This window comes from Gymnogyps californianus, chromosome 4 (assembly GCF_018139145.2).
Source record: "Gymnogyps californianus isolate 813 chromosome 4, ASM1813914v2, whole genome shotgun sequence".
NCBI classification, from domain to species: domain Eukaryota; kingdom Metazoa; phylum Chordata; class Aves; order Accipitriformes; family Cathartidae; genus Gymnogyps; species Gymnogyps californianus.
The window spans coordinates 8,531,254-8,544,068 of NC_059474.1; the positions used below are offsets into that span (position 1 = coordinate 8,531,254).

Below are 12,815 nucleotides of genomic sequence, written 5' to 3' on the forward strand. Positions count from 1 at the left end.
CTCCCCTTGTCAGCTCAAGTGTCAGTTCAACCACACTGGCAGCCTGACTGGAGCAGATCCAGACGAAAACTAGTCATCTGTTTTTGCCTCTTTTCACTTCAAGCATTTCCCCCAACCAGGTTCACCGCGGACAGTGTCTTGTGTCAACATGGGGACGAGGAGTGTGCAGGAAGCAGGACTGCTTCTTACAGAAGCTGTATCAGCTTTAACTTGTGAAATCAGGGCTTATCTTAGTTTTTAGGCAGGAAAAACTCTAGCATAGAAAGGTTAACTGACTTTTTCAACTTATTCATAGAGCTTCAGAATAGGGAGAAATCCCATGTTGTATTTTTAGCGACTGTATCATAATTTCTGATGTTATTTATCACTCAATGTCAAACCAAAGTTCAGTAGCTCCGCTGACACTTAAATGTGTCACAAATTAAAAGCCCTGCAAGAAAGCAACTCTCTCAAATGAACAGTATCTTTATTTTGAACACCTCTTTTCACTGTACACTGGCACTGCAATCAGAACGCACAACCACATTATGTGCAGACACATCTGATCCAGTTTTATTTTAGATAGTTCATGTAGCCATACAGTGAAGACACCATATAAGCTGCATGACACTACCGAAGATATCAAGTACTCTCTCCATTAGCTGGAACATCTGACACAGACTCACTGCAAGGTCACCAGAACTAGTTTAGTTAGTTACCTTTGGTACATTGAACAGTGCTCTAGTCACACTTCCGACTGCTGCACAAGTATAACAATGACCAGGTCTCCGCAAATATTACTGAAGGTAGGAATCTATGGCGTTATTTACAATTAAAGCAAGTCCCAATTAAGAATCATTAATTTATTTCAGCAGAAGATCCAGCAAAACCTGGCTGTCTAGAAAAGCAAGCTGTAATGGAGCAAACTGCCTGAAGAACAGTAATAACAGCTGTGATTCTAGCTCCCCATAAGCTTTCTGGAAATATAACCTCATTTCCAAATGTTTTCAAGTAAAATTTTAATGGAAATTATTATAGGGGACTTTCTTCCACTATGCTATTTCTCATGTCTCAAAAATGTAATGCTCACAATACTGTTCGTCTCCTCATAGAAGGAACAGAAGAAGCAGCCAGAACTCCATGTATTACATGTTTACTGAAATGGAAGGTGAGCCCTTGTGATGGATGCACCCACCCTGACTGAGCGAACAGCACTCTGGTTCAGGCATCACGGACAAGGAGGCCCGACTGGAGTCAGCCCTGCTGTGCAGACCTTGAGAAATTGTGCTAGCCCGAATCTTCTCAGGAAGTGAAGGAATCTAGGCCACGTCTTATCAGGAACTAACGGTGCCAGCCTGAGCTGGAACTAGACGAAACTAAAACTGCTATGGCTGCACACCCTCACCAAAGGGGAGTCTGACTACGAGTCAATCACTTTACGCTATAAATATCCATAGCCCCCCCAAGCCCATTGAGCTCTCCTGTATGGCAGCGGGCTGCACGGTGGTGATCTCCCCTTAGGGAGGACGCCTCTCAGGGTTACTTCTCGAGGTCGAGAGATCCCTTACCTGGCATCTGTTATCTACAGCGAGGTAAGCGACATTTTATATTAGATCTAAAGCATATTGTATACAAGCTAGCTTAATTATTAGAAGTGCAGTAAGCAGTAGAGTGTTTGACCGCTGTTTAATTACCATTTAATTACTCTTTGATTACTGTTTCACTACCACTTAATAATCATTGCTTAATAATTATTGTTTAATAATAATTATTGTTTAATCATTGTTTAATAAAACCTTCTGGTTAACCCCACAACTTCTTTTAATAATTCACCTGCAACAAAAATTGGCATAGTCAGCAGTATGGCGGGTTCAATCACCGACTACTTATGGAGGCACGGAGTTAGCCCTTCACTGACATTTTCGGAAGATTGGGCACATGAAAATTGGGATAACTGGAGTAAGACAGAGCAACAGTTAAACCTCACAAGAGGGAAAATGAAAGACGGTGAAGAAAAGGGAATAATATGCAAAATGCTGGGAACATATTTGGAAGCAGCCTGTCAGTGTAAGGAATTCAAGGAAAGGGAAATGTAAATGTTACAAGATGAGGTTGAACAAAGAAAACGACAAGAAATGGTGTTATCTCTGCAAACAGGCCAATTGCTGAAACAACTGGGGGAGGAAAAAGAAAAACAAAGGAAGGTAGAGGATAAACTAGAACTCATGATTACTCAGGCCCCCAACCCCCCAGATCCTGTAAAACTCTGTAAACTAATCATATCCCTAGAAGACTGCGATAGAGATATTTGGGAGTACCTCGATCAAGAACTTAGTGAAGAGAGTGAATTAGATGAATCAGAATTTAAGGTAGCCCCTGATATTAAAGCTGAGGTATCTGCTGGATCCCAATGGGACAACCAGAAAAACACCACGAGGACCATTTCGCGGGACCCCCTTCAGCTGGCCAATCTGCAAGAAAAATATGGGTGGAAGCCTGATGAGAGCGAGACTGAGTATCTGTGGTGTGTCTCCTTAACTGCAGGACACCGTGTTATGTTAGATCAAGGCCAAGTGGATGGCTTTTGGGGACCAGGAGTGTTCTTGAACAAGGGACCAGACCCTAACACGGAGCCACACTCTATCACGCTGTCCTGGTTTTGGCTGGAATAGAGTTACTTTTCTTCCTAGTAACTGGTATAGTGCTGTGTTTTGGATTTAGGATGAGAATAATGTTGATAACACCCTGATGTTTTAGTTGTTGCTGAGCAGTGCTTACACTAAGTCAAGGACTTTCAGCTTCTCATGCTGCCCTGCCAGCGAGGAGGCTGGGGCTGCACAAGAAGCTGGGAGGGGACACAGCCAGGACAGCTGACCCAAAGTGGCCAAAGGAATATTCCATACCACATGACGTCATGCTGAACAATAAAACTGGGGGGAGTTGGCTGGGGGGGTGGCGGCCCGCTGCTTGGGGACTGGCTGGGCATCGGTCAGCGGGTGGTGAGCAATTGCATTGTGCATCGCTTGTTTTGTATATTCTTTTATCATTATTCTTCCCTTCCTTTTCTGTCCTATTAAACTGTCTTTATCTCAGCCCACAAGTTTTACCTTTTTTCTGATTCTCTCCCCATCTCACTAGGGGGGAGCGAGTGAACGGCTGTGTGGTGTTTAGCTGCCTGCCAGGTTAAACCACGACAGTCCTTTTTGGCACCCAATGTGGGGCACAAAGGGTTGAGATAACAACAGACCTGACCAGAGCATGTTAAAACAAATTTGTTATAAGCATTCATTATATTAGTTTAATAGTCACTGGTCACAATGTTGATTTATTTGCTCTCAGAGCTGTTGTGCTTGTTCTCAGAGTTGTGTTATGTAACACCTTACGTGCTGTATATGTTCCCTGTTGTGCTGTTTAGCACCTCTGGGGGCTGGATTAAGGCTATCGTTTTGCTGTACTGTGTAACACTGGCTTATGATATGATAAAATTACTGGTCGTGAGACTAATCTGGTATTTGTACTCAGCACTGCGGCTACTCCAACCCCAGCAACAGGCACTGTGGCTACTCCAACCCCCATGACAGGCACTGTAGCTGAACCAGAGAACCAACCTGTGCCAGTATCAGTCGCCCCTACACATGAGAAGAAGTATTGGATGCGAAAGTCAGCTTGTTTAGTAAGGGAAGAAACTCCTACTAAGAAGAAGGAGGAAGAAGTGGATGAGGCAGGCTACTCTGAAGCAGGGCCATCACGAGAAGAGGAAGAGGCAGAACTCATAAACGAGGCTGTAACCACACGATCCCTATTCCTGAGTGAACTGTGAGATATGCATGCAAGAAGATTTCAGCTGTTGCCCAGGCGAGCACATTGTCACCTGGCTGCTCCGACGCTGGGATAATGGGGCCAGGAGCCTGGAATTAGAGGGTAGGGAAGCCAAGCAGCTGGGATCCCTTTCTAGGGAAGGGGGCATTGATAAAGCGATTGGAAAAGGGGCACAAGCCCTCAGCCTCTGGAGACAACTCCTGTCAGGCATGAAGGAAAGGTATCCCTTCAAGGAAGATATTATATGTCACCCAGGCAAGTGGACCACCATGGAGAGAGGTATCCAGTACCCGAGGGAATTAGCCGTGCTGGTGGTGATTTATGATGACCTGAACAATGAGCAGTTATCCAAAGATCCAGATGAAGTCAAGTGTACATAACTCATGTGGCAGAAGTTTGTACGGAGCACACCATCGTCATATGCCAACTCATTGGCAGTACTAACCTGGAAAGACAGAGAGGGACAAATGGTGGATGGATCAGCTGGCCAACTCCGGCAATACGAAGAAAGTCTCTCTTCCTCCCTACGGGCCTGCGTTTTGGCTGTGGAGAAACTGTCCCAGGAGTTCCAGCAATTCAAAGAGGGTATGTCCTACTCCCCACCTGTACGGACCAGCATCTCAGCTATTAGGAGTAAGCATCTGTCGTGGTTTAAGCCCAGCTGGCAACAAAGCACCATGCAGCTGCTCACTCACTCATCCCCCCAGGCGGGATGGGGAGGAGAAAATACAACAAAAGGGCTCCTGAGTCGAGACAAGGACCGGGAGGGATCAGTCACTACTTATGGTCACAGGCAAAACAGACTCGATTGGGGGAAAAATAAGTCAATTTAATTTGTTACCAATCAAATCAGAGTAGGATGATGAGAAATAGAACCGTATCTTAAAAACACACCTTCCCCCCACCCCTCCCTTCTTCCCGGGCTCAGCTTTGCTCCTGATTCCTCTACCTCCTCCCCCCTGCCAGGAGCGCAGGGGGGTGGGAATGGGGGTTGCGGTCAGTTCATCACACGCTGTTTCTGCTGCTCCTTCCTCCTCAGGGGGAGGACTCCTCACACTCTTCCCCTGCTCCAGCATGGGGTCCCTCCCACGGGGGTCAGCCCACCATGAGTTTCTCCAACTCAAGTCCTTTCCACGCACTGCAGTCTTCTGCGAACTGCTCCAGCGTGGGCTTTCCCACAGACTCACAGCCTTTTCCAGGCGCAGCCACCGGCTCCGGCGTGGGGTCCTCCACGGGCTGCAGGGGAATCTCTGCTCCACCATTAACCTCCATGGGCTGCAGGGGGACAGCCTGCCATCTCACCACGGGCTGCAGGGGAGTCTCTGCTCCCCCACACCTTCTCCCTCTCCTTCTTCACTGACCTTGGTGTCCACATGGTTGTTTCTTTCACATCCCACTCCTCTCTCCGCTGCAGCTCTTTTTTTCAGCAGTCTTTTTCCCCTTCTTAAAGATGTTATCCCAGAGGTGCTACCACCGTCGCTGATGGGCTCGGCCTTGGCCAGAGGCGGGTCTGTCTTGGCGCCGGGGAAACTTCTAGCAGCTTCTCACAGGAGCCACCCCTGTAGCCCCTACCCCACTACACAAACCCAACACAGCGTTCCTCTGCTCAACAGAGAGGATATAGTGGGTACACACCATGGGCCACCCTGTGGTTTTACCTGCATGACCATGGAGAGGACATGAGGAAGTGGGATGGAAAATCTACCTCAACCCTAGAGGCACGTGTACGTGAGTTGCAAGGAAAAACCATCACAAAAGGGGGTTCTTCCGGGAAAACTGCTGCTCCAGTTTCCAGTGGGCAGTTCCCCAGACAGAGCAGAAGGGCTCATCTTACTTCCGATCTTAATAAAGGGACTTCTGATTTGTATTTTGCAGGGGGTTGGACTAGATGACCTTTAAAGGTCCCTTCCAACCCACACCATTCTCTGATTTACAAGAAGTGAGTAATGAATACTATGACCAGGACTAGAGGGGCCCTGCCTCCAGAGAGGTGGAGGAAGGGGACAACCGGGTTTATTGGACTGTGTGGATTCGATGGCCTAGCACATCAGACCCACAGGAGTATAAGGCTCTAGTTGACACCAGTGCACAGTGTACCCTAATGCCATCAAGCTATAAAGGGGCAGAACCCATCTGTATTTCTGGAGTGATAAGGGGATCCCAACAGCTAACTGTATTGGAGGCCGAAGTGAGCCTAACTGGGAATGAGTGGCAAAAGCACCCCATTATGACTGGCCGAAAGGGTCCATGCGTCCTTGGCATAGACTATCTCACGAGAGGGTATTTCAAGGACCCAAAGGGGTATCGGTGGGCTTTTGGTATAGCTGCCTTGGAGACAGAGGATATTAAACACCTGTCTACCTAGCCCAGTCTCTCAGAGGACCCTTCTGTTGTGGGGTTGCTGAGGGTCAAAGAACAATGGGTGCCAATCGCTACCACAACAGTGTACGGGCGGCAATATCGCACCAACCGAGACTCCCTGATTCCCATCCATATGCTGATTCATCAATCAGCAAGACTCGCTCACCCTTTAACAGTCCCATATAGCCAGTGTGAAAGCGTAATGGAGAGTGGAGACTAACAGTAGACTATCGTGGCCTGAATGAAGTCACGCTGCCGCTGTGTGCTGCCGTGCCAGACAGGCTAGAACTTCAATACGAACTGGAGTCAAAGGCAGCCAAGTGGTACGCCACAATTGATATCGCTAATGAGTTTTTCTCAATCCCTTTGGCAGCAGAGTGCTGGCCACAGTTTGCTTTCACTTGGAGGGGCGTCCAGTACACCTGGAATCGACTGCCCCAGGGGTGGAAATACAGCCCCACCATTTGCCATAGGCAAATCCAGACTGCACTGGAACTGGATGAAGCTCTGGAACACCTGCAATACATTGATGACATCATCGTATGGGGCAACACAGCAGAAGAGGTTTTTGAGAAAGGGAAGAAAATAGTCCAAATCCTTCTGAAAGGTGGTTTTGCCATAAACCAAAGTAAGGTCAAGGGACCTGCACAGGAGATCCAGTTTTTAGGAATGGCAAGATGGATGGCATCAGATCTCAATGAATGGGATCAAGAAGATAACAGCTATGTCTCCACCAACTAGCAAAAAGGAAACACAAGCTTTCTTAGGCGCTGTGGGTTTTTGGAGAATGCATGTTCCAAATTACAGTCTGATTGTAAGCCCTCTCTATCAAGTGACCCAGAAGAAGAACAATTTCAAACGGGGCCCTGAGCAACAACAAGCATTTGAACAGATTAAACGGGAGATAGTTCATGCAGTAGCCCTCGGGCCAGTCCGGGCAGGACCAGATGTTAAAAATGTGCTCTACACCGTAGCTGGGGAGAATGGCCCTACCTGGAGCCTCTGGCAGAAAGCACCAGGGGAGACTCGAGGTCGACCCCTAGGGTTTTGGAGTCAGGGATACAGAGGATTCGAGGCCCTCTATGCTCCAACTGAAAAAGAGGTATTGGCAGCATATGAAGGAGTTTGAGCTGCTTCAGAAGTGGTTGGTACTGAAACACAGCTCCTATTAGCACCCTGACTGCCGGTGCTGGGCTGGATGTTCAAAGGAAGGGTCTCCTCTACTCATCATGCAACTGATACTATGTGGAGTAAGTGGGTCGCACTGATCACACAACGAAGTCGAATAGGAAACCCCAGTTGCCCAGGAATCTTGGAAGTGATCATGGACTGGCCAGAAGGCAAAAATTTCGGAATATCACCAGGGGAGGAGGTGACGCATGCTGAAGAGGCCCCACTGTATAATAAACTACAACAAAATGAGAAGCAATATGCCCTGTTCACTGATGGGTCCTGTTGCATTGTGGGAAAGCATCAGAGGTGGGAGGGCTGCTGTATGGAGTCCTATGCGACAAGTCGCAGAAACTGCTGAAGGAGAAGGTGAATCAAGCCAATTTGCAGAAGTGAAGGCCATCCAGCTGGCTTTAGACATTGCCGATCGAGAAAAATGGCCAGTGCTCTATCTCTGTACTGACACTTGGATGGTGGCATATGCCCTGTGGGGGTGGTTACAGCAATGGAAGCAGAGCAACTGGCAGTGAGAGGTAAACCCATCTGGGCTGCCCCATTGTGGCAAGTTATTGCTGCCCGGGTAGAGAATCTGGTTGTAAAAGTACATCACGTAGATGCTCACGTACCCAAGAGTCAGGCCACCGAAGAACCAGCAGGTGGATCAGGCTGCTAAGATTGAAGTAGCTCAGGTGGATCTGGACTGGCAATATATGGGTGAATTATTTATAGCTCCGTGGGCCCATGACATCTCAGGCCATCAAGGAAGAGATGCAACATATAGATGGGCTCATGATCAAGGGGTGGACTCGACCACGGACACTATCGCACAGGTCATCCATGAATGTGAAACATGCGCTGCAATCAAGCAAGCCAAGCAATTAAAGCTTCTCTGGTATGGAGGACGATGGCTGAAATACAAGTATGGAGAGGCCTGGCAGATTGATTATATCACACTCCCTCAAACCCGCCAAGGCAAGTGCCATGTGCTTACAATGATGGAAGCAACCACCAGATGGCTGGAAACATATCCCGTGCCCCATGCCACTGCCCAGAACACTATCCTGGGCCTTGAAAAACAAGTCTTATGGTGACATGGCACCCCAGAAAGAATTGAGTTAGACAACGGGACTCATTTCTGAAACAACCTCATAGACACCTGGGCCAAAGAGCATGGCATTGAGCAAGTATATCACATCCCCTATCCTACACATGCCTCTGGGAAAATCAAATGATACAATGGACTGTTAAAGACTACTGAGAGAAGACTGCACTGAGAGCAATGGGGGGTGGGACCTTCAAACATTGGGATACACATTTAGCAAAAGCCACCTGGTTAGTCAACACTAGGGGATCTGCCAATCAAGCTGGCCCTGCCCAATCAAAACTTTTACATACTATAGAAGGGGATAAAGCCCCTGTAGTGCACATGAAGAATATGTTAGGGAAGACAGTCTGGGTTAGTCCTGCCTCAGGCAAAGGCAAACCCATCCATGGGACTGCTTTTGCTCAAGGACCTGGGTGCACTTGATGGGTAATGCGGAAGGATGGGGAAGTCCGATGTGTGCCTCAAGGGGATTTGATTTTAGGTGAGAACAGCCAATGATTTGAATTGTATGATGCTAATTGCTATATAATACTCTATGTCATCACTACTATGGTTGCTATATACCATATCAACGGTATAACAGTAAGAATTACCCAGATTAATGAAGAATGAATTCTGATGAAACCGAGCAAAGTGCAGCAATGATAGAACCGGACAAGCACAGCAGTGATGGAACCAGAACTGGCTTCAGCATGCAACAATCCAACACCACACACCATCTCTCTTGCCTTGAAATAGTTATGACAGATGGAGCCCAAAGTCATGGACTAAATGAACTCAACGGACATTTTAGAGGGATGGCCCGTAGACTAAGGGAATGATATCTGTGTGTATATATCAAAAGACAGGAAAGGTGGTGGTGATTAATTGGGATGTATTGGAAAGTGTGTGTGACGAGTGGCATGTTGGACAGGGGGCACAGACCTTCGGGACAGAGGGGAGCCCACTGCTATACCAATAAGATCATTAAGCGAACTTTCTACTGCCATTACAAAGGCAGCCTGCCTTCAGGCTATGAACAACAGGGGTGCACATGGTAATTACCCTATCAGTGCCCCTGTAGACCCTCAGGCTATAAAACCACTGATAAGGGGAGCCCCTGCTATCTGAAAACCGTATCTCATTGTAAAAAGGGACAAAATAAGACAAAACTTAGAGCATAACACTCAGTAGGGTCAGGATGGCCAGCTCCACCTCCAATCCATCCCAACCTGGGCAGAACTGTTGTGTGGCATTGTCAGTCATGGTCGAGAGATGGGGTGGGACGAACTGACGCCAACTGGGCAATCCCAAGCTGAAGCAGCCAGTACACAGATCTGGCAAGTAAAACAGATTCCCTAGAACCCCTGACACCTTCCCTGACCTCATAAACCCCCTGGTGACCCCCAAAAAAGGCGTAATGAACTATGGAGAAAAGCCTTAGTGCTAGGCATACCTCAGGTAGCCATACAGGGCCAACTGATGGGGATTATACTTAGTCTGATCAAGGCTCTCCAAAAACAAGGGGTATTGGGGAATCCAGAACAAACCAAACAACCGTCCGCCCCCAAAGACCCTGCAAATAACCCTTTTAGACCTCTTAGGGAGGAATTGCAAACCTTGGAGCCAAAAAAAGAGTAAGTCCTGGATAGCAACTTGTGTTGCCTGTCCGGAGGATTGAAACTTATCACTGGGATAACACAGACAGCCCTCACATTTATGTCCCAGCTGGCCCCCAAAGAGAGCTAGTAAATTTTTTAATTGACACAGAAGCTCGAATTTCAATAATCTCAAGTTTGGATGGCCAAAGAACTTACGTTAAGCCCAGTCAACGGAGGGTTAAAATAACAAGATTTACCAGCAAAAGTAAAACATGCCCCATAGCTAAAGTAAACTTCTTATTGCCAGGGCAGAAAAGGATATCAAAGCATCAATTAACAGTAGTTTCAGGGAAAGAAAATCTGTTAGTCTTTGCTGCATTACAAGGATGAGTTTGGAAATTGCCGGATGGTAGTGTTTGGTCTTTTGGCTGCCCGGAGTGTCCTTGGTTAGCTGAGTGAAAATTAGCAGCAACCCGTGGGCGTCAGTGAACTGCCGTAGTTTGCTTACTGTGAGCTGCACCCATGCTGCCTGACTCAAAAATAACTAAATTCCCTCAGTATGCTAGCTGTGCCGATGCCTGGACGGGTATTGTGGAGGTCATAGCTGACCTAGAAAAGAAACACCTCCCATACCTCCCAAATGCACTCCCCATATAATTCCCCAGTATGGCCAGTTAAAAAAACAGACGGGAGGTAGTGCCTAACCACAGACTACAGAAAGTTAAGTGCAAACACCACCCCTCTCACGGCCACCATCCTGAACACTGCTACATTAACTGCCACCCCCCAGGCTGCTGCTCTCCCCTGGATGATGGTACTAGATGTAAAAGATATGGTTTTTTATGGTGCTGTTGCAGGAGGAGGATAAAAGAAAATTTGCTTTTACCTAAGATGGGATACAATTTACTTTTAACAGACTTCCTCAGGGCTATAAGCATTCTCCACTATAGCTCAGTGGACCTAAACATCATATTAGTGCTAGGTGGATATATCCTAGCTATTTATCAAACATATATAATTTATATGTGTTCCTTTTCCAGGTTAAGTAAAGGTGGCCTATCCACCTAGGTAAGGCCAGTAATTGGTATCTGCATGAAAGATGACGCATCATGATACTGAGTCCCTTTTCATCCCTACATACTATCAGGCCTCTACCACCTCTCTCCACTCCTCATTGGAGTCTGGCTTCTGCCTTAGAAAAAAAGAAAAAAATCAGTTTACAGTCTTTTAAGATTTTACAATAGTTCTTGCTTGACTCCTGAATATATGTACAATGTCCGCAGATGTAAATAAAGCCCGATTCGAAAGACGACGGGCAACCTTCTCTTGCCAGGAACTTGAAAGTCCTAATTCTGCTAGCAGTCTGCAGTTGCCCTCATACCACTTTGCCCATGCACCTACAGGAATCATAGAATCATAGAATAGTTTGGCTTGGAAGGGACCTTTAAAGGTCATCTAGTCCAACCCCCCTACAATGAGCAGGGACATCTTCAACTAGATCAGGTTGCTCAGAGCTCCGTCCAACCTGACCTTGAATGTTTCCAGGGATGGGGCATCTACTACCTCCCTGGGCAACTTGTTCCAGTGTTTCACCACCCTCATCATAAAAAAATTTCTTCCTTCTATCTAGTCTAAATCTACCCTCTTTTAGTTTAAAACCATTGCTCCTTGTCCTATTGCTACAGGCCCTGATAAAAAGTCTGTCCCCATCTTTCTTATAAGCTCCCTTTAAATATTGAAAGGCCACAATAAGGTCTCCCTGGAGCCTTCTCTTCTCCAGGCTGAACAACTCCAACTCTCCCAGCCTTTCCTCAAAGGAGAGGTGTTCCATCCCTCTGATCATTTTGGTGGCCCTCCTCTGGACCCGCTCCAACACGTCCATGTCTTTCTTGTACTGAGGACTCCAGAGCCGGATGCAATACTCCAGGTTGGGTCTCACGAGAGCGGAATAGAGGGACAGAACCACTTCCCTCGACCTGCTGGCCACACTTCTCTTGATGCAGCCCATGATATGGTTGGCTTTCTGGGCTGCGAGTGCACACTGCCGGGTCACGTCCAGCTTTTCATCCACCCGTACCCCCAAGTCCTTCTCCACAGGGCTGCTCTCAATCCCTTCATCCCCCAGCCTGTATTGATACTAGGGCTTGCCCTGACCCAGGTGCAGGACCTTGCACTTGGCCTTGTTGAACCTCATGAGGTTCACATGGGCCCACTGCTCGAGCTTGTCCAGGTCCCTCTGGATGGCATTCCGTCTCTCAGGTGTGTCAACCGCACCACTCAGCTTGGTGTCATCTGCAAATTTGCTGAGGGTGCACTCGATCCCACTGTCTATGTGATTGATGAAGATTTTAAACAGTACTGGTCCCAATACGGACCCCTGAGGGACACCACTTGTCATGGATCTCCATCCGGACATTGAGCCGTTGACCACTACTCTCTGGATGCGACCATCCAGGAAATCCAATGAATTTTTTATTACTGGCATTTGTCACCTCCTGGACTTGCTCCTTAAGATGTTGATATTTCCTAACTTTCTCAGCCACTGCATCAGCAAGCGATGATGGTTTACTCTCATATCTAACAGTGAAGTTCACCACAAAAGCCTGACCTCCCTTGACAAACATCAGGTCAGGTTTATATCACTCATTTTGATGATCTTTTAAAAGTGGCTCCTGAAATATTACCCATTCTTTCTTTTTAGCTTGCTCTGCCAACAGTTCACATAGTTGGTTGTATCTCTTTATTCTAGCATCTTGAAGGGCAGGGCAATATCCAGTATGTGAGCAAGTCTCACTCTTCTT

General features: G+C 47.2%; 1 protein-coding gene across 2 annotated transcripts in view; it reads right to left on the minus strand.

Moving 5' to 3' along the window:
- TMEM129 (transmembrane protein 129, E3 ubiquitin ligase) overlaps positions 1–12,815 on the minus strand; it is a 28,344-nt gene that overhangs the window by 8,206 nt on the left and 7,323 nt on the right. The gene's annotated exons all lie outside the window — the stretch shown is intronic.